This window comes from Mastomys coucha, unplaced genomic scaffold (assembly GCF_008632895.1).
Source record: "Mastomys coucha isolate ucsf_1 unplaced genomic scaffold, UCSF_Mcou_1 pScaffold6, whole genome shotgun sequence".
Taxonomy (NCBI): Eukaryota; Metazoa; Chordata; class Mammalia; order Rodentia; family Muridae; genus Mastomys; species Mastomys coucha.
The window spans coordinates 27,002,592-27,010,720 of record NW_022196912.1 but is presented as its reverse complement, the minus strand read 5'-3'; the positions used below and the strand labels follow the sequence as shown (position 1 = coordinate 27,010,720).

At 42.4% G+C, this 8,129-nt stretch overlaps 1 protein-coding gene and 1 long non-coding RNA gene across 8 annotated transcripts in view; one reads left to right on the top strand and one right to left on the bottom strand.

The window, feature by feature from the left end:
- LOC116080296 overlaps window positions 1–5,526 on the top strand; it is a 93,592-nt gene extending 88,066 nt beyond the window's left edge. The window contains exons 2-3 of the long non-coding RNA XR_004114382.1: window positions 4,081–4,161; window positions 5,423–5,526. This is a non-coding gene — a long non-coding RNA (uncharacterized LOC116080296). The remainder of the gene's footprint in view (window positions 1–4,080; window positions 4,162–5,422) is intronic.
- Window positions 1–7,739, bottom strand: part of Itsn2 (intersectin 2) — a 122,567-nt gene extending 114,828 nt beyond the window's left edge. For 3 of the 7 annotated variants that reach the window (XM_031356656.1, XM_031356654.1, XM_031356655.1), the window contains exon 1: window positions 7,154–7,347. The gene's annotated coding sequence lies outside the window, so the exon portion shown is untranslated. The other 4 variants (XM_031356653.1, XM_031356651.1, XM_031356650.1 and 1 more) reach the window with 4 other exon arrangements.
- Window positions 7,740–8,129: the final 390 nt, after the last annotated feature.

The window sequence follows — 8,129 nt, the reverse complement described above, 5'->3', positions numbered from 1 at the left end:
AAAAAAAAAAAAAAAAAAAAAAAGACAATATCAAAGGAGCTAATAACAGCTCTACCTCCTAGGGGATGCTGCAAAAATTAAATGTTATTAAATGAAGGACATTTAGCATATATACAACATATATGTACTTGAGAAGTACTATAGAGATACTAACTACCATTATTATAATTTTTCTTAAATCCATGAACAAACGTAAAAAGCAAACTGTATAAAAGAAAATGTATAACTACATGGAAGATATACTATGCTTAACATACAAAGAATTCTTAAGAACCAAAGAGAGGGCTGGTAATGTAGTTCAGTTGGTAGAATGACTGCCCACCATGCACAAAGCTTCAGGCTTATTCCCTAACACTCCATAGCAGGGGCAGTGGCATATGCCTACAATCCCAGTGCTCAGGAGGTGGAGGCAGGTGGATCAGAAGTCTTGGTCACCTCTGTTATCCCGGGCTACGTAGTACATTTGAGGCCAGTCTGGGCTTTATGAAACTCTGTCAAGAGATTAGGGGGAAAAAAGGAAAGGGAGGGGAGGGAAGAGAAGACAGGAAAGAAAGGAACAAAAGAACAAAACACAAAACAACTACAAAACAAAACAACAACAAAACAAAGTGAATGTGCCAGTAAAATAGGAAAGATGCAGAAATGAACATTTTTCAAGAAAAATGGAAAATGATCTGATACCAACACTTAGAAGTAGAAAGAGTAGTTTTAAAAGTTAGCATATTTTTAAAAGGCAGTGCTTTCAAGGATGTTAGGAAATAAGACAGGTTTCATTCACACATTGATACTAATGAATTCTGCTGTAACGTAATCTGATAATATGTTTACATGGGCATTAAGAAGTATCCATCTGCTCTTCTCCTCTCTCTGTATGTGCTCCCTTTCTCCCTCCCTCCCCTGCCCTCACTTTCCCAAGGCAACTTCTCTGGCATTGGTCCTTGGGTCCAGTGAACTTGCTCACCAGAGAGCAGCTTCCCAATAAACCTGCTTTTAATATAATCTAAAAAAAAGAAGAAGTGTCCATACCTTTTGACCAATGTGTACTACTTGAAATTTATCCTGGGAAAATGCTCATCATCATGAACACAAATACAGCTATAAGAGATGCGAGCTACAGCATGACATTAAAGAAAAATTATAGACTACCTTAATCTACAGAAGCGATATAAGATAGTGATTATAAGCAGATGATCAAAGCCAAATTCATACCCTAGTTCTCTCACTTACTGGTTAGGTGACTCTGAGGATATACTTTATTTACTCAAATTCCTCAACTATAAAGTTCTGATAAAGAGGCTAAAGACTAAATGAATTTATGTAAAGTGTCCGCAAAATAACTAAGATACACCTATTGCTCTATAAATGCTAGACATTATTACTAATATGCAGTGGTAGGGACATATTATTCACCAATAAAAGTGTACTGTGAATAAGTACATAGTAAAAATAGAGCCATGTTTTGATAAATATTAGTAAGCTAAGAAGAAAAATCACAGAACAGGAACTGGGCATGTAGTTCAATGGAAAAGCCCTTGCCTAACATGCTCGTGGTAGCACAGCAGAAAAAAAACCATTAACTTATAACAATATAGCAGGTGCATTTTCTGTAGAGACAATGTTCTAGGAGATCTATCAAAACATGAGCAATGGCTACATCAAAAAAGTATTATGTTCTTCCTATTTCCCAATTTTCTACACAGAACATTTATTATTCATAATAATAAATAGTACACATAAAGAGTCAATAAAATTTCAAACCAAACAATATAGTACTTTTAGGAAAAATCAAATTAAGTGCCCATTCTAAACAATTTGGCAAATTTCTGCTTTAAGCATACACTGTGTCAGGGAAGGTTTTTAACTAATTTCAATAATAAGAAATATCAAGAGCTCTGCTAGGTACCAACCAAATATGCAATAATAATAATAATAATAACAATAAAACCATCTTAAATATGGTATCCTAAAAAACGAATAGCTTACTTACATTAAGGTTACTATGTATTTACTTGTAAATGTACACAATGGATTTTTTTGAGGGGGGGTTGGAGTTTCTTAATAATTTTTAATATAGCAAATTTACTTCTCCCAATTACTCCACACACACACACCCATATTTTCTGTCTTAATTTTCTCCATAGTACTTGGCAATTTTTAAGTTCAAGATATTGTATTGTCTTTATTCTCTTTTTCTGAATTTAGGTGCCATTATAGCAAGACAGGGTTGTGTATTTTATTCACTGGTTATATAAGTAATATATTAGACATTTCTTGCAAGAAATCATGCAATATTTATGAAATGAAAAGAAAGAATGAACTCTATGCTATGAATTATGAGTAGCTTCTTTTGTCCTTAACTTTCAAAGACAGAAGACAGAGGCGGGGAATAAAGAAAGAAAGTTGATGCAGAATGTGGAGAAGACAAGGATACAAAACAGTTACAGTAGTGAAGGGGAGATCTGAGAGTGATGCTGCAAGAGTGAGCTGCAACATCAGGTCCTCAGCACGCTAAATCAACTAGAAAGCCCAGGGCCGCGGAGTACTGTCAGAAGAGACTTATCCAGAGGTTCTCTACACCTCAATCATCCACATTACTCAGTTCTCTGAACCCATGCAACCCTGTAGGAATCAGTATGTAGGATGGAGTTAGTGAGTCTTAAGTCAGAATCACTGGGATGAAGAGGGGAGGGCAAGGAAAACTCCAATATAGGTAGTCTCTGCAGCAATGGAAAACCTAAAATGTGAGAAATTTTCCCTTCTACCACTTGGGTTTTCAGATATTAATAAAAAAAAAATGGTTTAAAGAAGTAATACTGCACTGGGCAGTGGTGGTGCATGCCTTTAATCCCAGCACTTGGGAGGCAGAGGCAGGTGGATTTCTGAGTTCAAGGCCAGCCTGGTCTACAAAGTGAGTTCTAGGACAGCCAGGGATGATACACAGAAAAATCCTGTCTCGAAAAACCAAAGAAGTAATACTGCTTTGTATTCCTAAGTGGTCCACACCATTCTTGGCAAATATGATGTTAATACTGAAGGTTAACTTGACAAAATCCACAACAACCTAGGAGGAAAGTCTTTGGACATGGCTATGCAGGATTATCTAGATTAGGTTAACTGAAGTGAGAAGACCCAGCCTGAATGTGAACTGCTATACCATGGACTGCACACAAAGGAGCCAGCCAGGAAAGCATGGTATCCATCTCTTCTTCCTGACTACAGATGTGTTGTGACTGACTACCTGTCTCATTCTCTTGCTGTGATGGACTATACCCTCAAATCATGTGTCAAAACCTTCCTCAGGTTGCTTCTTGTCAAATATTTTGTCACAGAACAAGAAAAGTAACTAATGGAAAATTGTCACTAATCTTTGAAGTAATTACCTATAATCCCTAAGGATTATTTCATGAGTACTAAAAAGCAATGCCACTAAATGTTACATAAATTACAAAATTTATCAACTTGTCCTACCCGGTTCTTATATTAAAGCAGTCATTTTACAAATGCACAAAAACATATTAGATGGAAGACTGAGAAAGGACAGAGAACACAGAAAGAAAATGGCGAGCAAAGGCTGCTCCTGTCCTAATGACTAGCACAAAGCCTTGTCTATTCAGATCTCTCATAGCCTCTGTTCTCTCTCAACACCAGCCTCTTCCAAGTTCAGTTCACTTCACACTGCAAAGACTTTAACTATCTAAATGCAAGTGATAGTTAAAGTGATGATCCAAAGTAGTAGAAATGAAGGGAACTAAAGAGGAAGACTCTTAGTTTGAACTGAAGGTCAGACCTTGTGATCCATTTTTTAGCCTTCTCTTATGGCTCATTGTGATGTTGATTAAAAACTAAACACCAAAAGAAAAAGCTATTTTCTATAGTCATTAGAATAAATCACAAACCCAAGAGAGACAGAGACACAGAGAGAAGGACAGACTAATTAGCTTGAGATTTCTCATTGAAGGAAACTGGCTGGAATGGTAGCAGGTAACATTTACTGGGCACTTGCGCTAAGCGCAGTCACTAAGCACTTTATATTATATACAACACTATGAAATGAGTACTATTATTATCCCTGTTTTATAGATGAAGAAGAAACAGAAATTGGAGAATTAAAGAAACTTGCTTAAGGTCATACAACTATTTGGAGCTGGAGCTGGAGCTGAGGTAGGAGGTCTAACTAAAGAGCATATACTTTTATCCAACAGAGTTGTAAATATATATGCAATTTTTATTAAACCAGGCCTTTCCTTAAATGAATATGCATTGACAATGAAAAGGATCCAGAAAACATAAGACAGGTGTACTGGTTGGTTTTGTGTCATGTGACACAAGCTGGAGTTAACATAGAGAAAGGAGCTTCAGTTGAGGAAGTGCCTCCATCAGATCCAACTGTAAGACATTTTCTCAATTAGTGATCAAGGAGGGAGGGCCCCTTGTGGGTGGTACCATCCCTGGGCTGGTAGTCTTTCGTTCTATAAGAAAGCAAGGTGAGCAAGCCAGTAAGGAACATCCCTCCATGGCCTCTGCATCAGCTCCTGCTTCCTGACCTGCTTGAGTAGTTCCAGTCCTGACTTCCTCTGGTGATAAACAGCAATGTGGAAGTGTAAAGTAAATAAACCCTTTCCTTCCCAACTTGCTTTCTTGGTCATGATGTTTGTGCAGGAATAGAAACCCTGACTAAGACAACAGGTGTTTAAATAAAACAAAATTAAATGTCTACCATCTGGTAGTAGACCCCTGACTGTCTATTATAATCACAGTTGAATAGCTGTACAGTACATAACAAAGTTATCCAGTGTCTTGATATGGCTGTGAAATTGCCCTTTAATTGAATCTCTCAAAATACTGCAAATGAAATATGTTGTACTCTTAGAGTTATGAAAATACATTATTTCTTGGTCTATTCACTGTCCTATTTCTGTTCAGTTTCCTCCCTTCCTCCCCCAATTTCCTCTGTGCCTCACATCCTTTAAGCCCCATTCAGTTCCTCTTTCTCAAGAATACCTACACGCACACTTTACCCTAGAGGATTTGTCCATGTGTAACCACTATAAGATGGTACAAACTTAACAAAAAAGAGCCAAGTATAAATACATTTTAGATGTAGGTTCAGCTTTAGATGTACGCAACTGCGGAAAAAGCTTAGGCACTGAAGTTAAAAGAATTCTAAACTGAAATGAGATACTTGTTCTTACAGCGCCGAGACCTAGAGCAGTCAGTTAAAAGCTAACATTTTACTTATCTATCTGATGGGAGGACATTACTTACAAGGCCTTCATGAGCTTTGAATAAGTATATAAAACACTGAGCATAGACTCTAATCTTAGAAAGTGCTCTATAAATGACCACCATGGGAGAAATACTGTGATACTAAAGGAAGTTTAGTGGGTGATGCACTAAATACATATTTTTTTTTTTTTATCAGAGGGATGGAACTCTGTGAAACTCTGTATTGAAGATGAATCAAAACTGAATATCTTGAGACTTCATGCCCCTGGTGGAAGACAGAATGCTCAGAGTATATAAAATGGTAGGTTTACACACACACACACACACACACACACACACTCGCGCTCCTCTAAAAATTCTAAGATTATATAAGAAAATGTCCACCTTGTAATAAGAGATACAATAACTATAGGATAAAATGACCAAGATAAAGAAAATCTTGAAAACTTTTCTGAGTTTGGGCAAAGGGTGTGCGCTACTCTACTTTGGTAAAACGCATTTTTAAAGTACAAATCCAATACCCTGAATGTACATAATGTATCTTTTCACACTCAGGAGAAATCGTGATTTGAGCCTTTAGATGTGTTGAACAATGACTTTTTTTTTTTTACTTAATTCAACACCAGTCTAGTTTTCACTAATCATTCCACTTTCATCATAAAGATAAATAAAGGGAATGCTTAGAACTGAGTTAAATGGCTATCAACATTACTTCGAACGGCAGTAACACTTCAGTCACAGGAAGAATCATCAACCTAGAGGCAAGCACAGAACTGAGTTTTGCAGGCCTCCCATCATTTTGTATAAAGGTTGTAGGCGATGTTTCTAGATTGCTTTTAGGTTTTTAGCACTGACTGACAATACAGCAAACCGTCAAAGGGAAGTTAGCAATTTCTCAGAGGCTTAAGCAGCTAGCTTAGCCTCCAGTCTGTACTACCTAAATTAAGCTAACAACACAAAAGTTCAAGAGTGACGCCTTGCCTCCCCTGAGTAAGCACTAAATACTGAAACAGACAAAAAGCCTGTATGTAGTAAACCGTATTCTGCGTTAACTTTGAATTCCTATTATAAAGTAGCTGATTCTATCCAAAATGTTCCTATTCATAACGAATTCAAGTTTCAAATGAGCGCATTTGCCACGGGCAATCACTGAATAAGACAGCAATCCATGCAAACAGAGTCTTTCTGCAGAATGAAACTTGCAGCCTCAGTTTACCTATTCACTATGCACTTGCAGGCGCCTCTTCTTCCTTACATAAGCAGTGAACTTTACTCTGGCTACAGAGATTCCTTCTCGCCGTGCTCCCTATGTACCCTGGAAGCGCATAATGCAGAACTGAACGCTTAACATTTCTCAACTTTAGCTGTTAGAACGCGAGGAGTGGACGCCAAGCATCCGCCCACTGTCCTCTCCTGACTCGGGCTACTTCGACGCACCGGGATGCGGCTCACCTGACACTCTGCAGCAACCCTGACCAAGAAGGGGGGCGGGGGGGGGAAGTAAAAGAAAAAGAAAAGAAAAATCAACTAAGCCAAAATAAAATGGGTCCCCAAGGCAACGCGCACCCACCCCAGGTTCCCCTAAGGAAAGCCGGGGACCGGGTCGCCACCAGCGATAGGCGGAGGAGGCCGTCACCTGCCAAGCGAGGCCGCGGCCAGGGGCCCCGGTTTCCCGGCCTCTGAGAGGAGCGGCCCGCCGGCCCCGCGGCGGAGGCAGGAACCCGGAGCCGGAGGTTTCCGCCCGGCGCGGCCGTGCTCCGCCGGGGCCTAGGGCGGGGGCCGCACGCGCTCCCGTGGGCTGGACCCGGCGGTGCGCGGCGCGCAGCCCCCTTTGCCCGGTCCGTGGGACTCCGGGGGCGGCGACGGCCGCCGCACCTGCCCCGCGCCCCTCGGCCGCGCGTACCGGCGGGCGGGCAGCTTCACCCACCTGGCGCCTCGCGCGCGTCACGGCGCGACCCCGCGCGCTCCTCCGCACCGGCGCGCGGGCGCGGCCAGGCTCCGGGAAGACCCTGCCGTGCCGCGGCCGCCGCCGCCGGGTCAGTCGTCAGGCCGGCCGCAGCGAACCTGTTGCGCAGCCTGTCACGGCTTCTGGGCTCTCCGCCGGCGCCGCCTCAGCCCCACAACAACATGGCGGCCGCGGCCTCCGCAGGAAGCCGGGGGGGCGGGGAGGCGAACGACGGGCGGGCAGTGACGGCCAGCCGGCCCGCCCGCCTAGCCGCGGGGCACCGACTCCTCACCGTGGGGAGCGTGACACTGCGTGGCGCTCCTCCTCACCCCCGGGACCGTGGAAGGCGTGGGCCGAAGTGCTTCTCCTCCCGCGAGGTCCCGAAGCTCCGCGGCTGACAGCCCTTCCAGGAGCTGCCAAGACCCACCTGGCTCCTCCTCTTTGAGGTGACTTGCGGAGACTGGGTGGGACATTTCCTGCTGGACCTTAAGGTTTTGGAAAGGACCAAGAGATGTCCACGACGTCCCTGTTGGACCACACATGGAGCTTGCTCTCCCTCACTCTTGGAACCTTTTTATTCACTGAAGGTCTCTTCGTTAATATGCGAGCAAGCGTTTCCCGAGAATGGGGAAGTTAGAGGTGCAAAGGAGTTGCTTCCACCTTTCCTGCAGACCCTTCTCTAGGACTCCCCTTAATGGATTTTACCACATCCAAGAGTCAGCTGTCCATTCACCATCATCACCACACACACACATACACACAGCCTGAAAAAGAGCATCCCTCTGTTTACACACAAGAGCAAGCTCATCACAGGAAGACTGCCCTGGTCTTTTCTACTTGCAGAAGCCAAACATTCTTATCCATCTAATAGGAGAAACTCGTACTCAGAACTTCTTTCTATTTTGTGGTCTCCTCACTCAAATCACCATTCTTTATCTAGGGGCTAGCTGTTTGACAG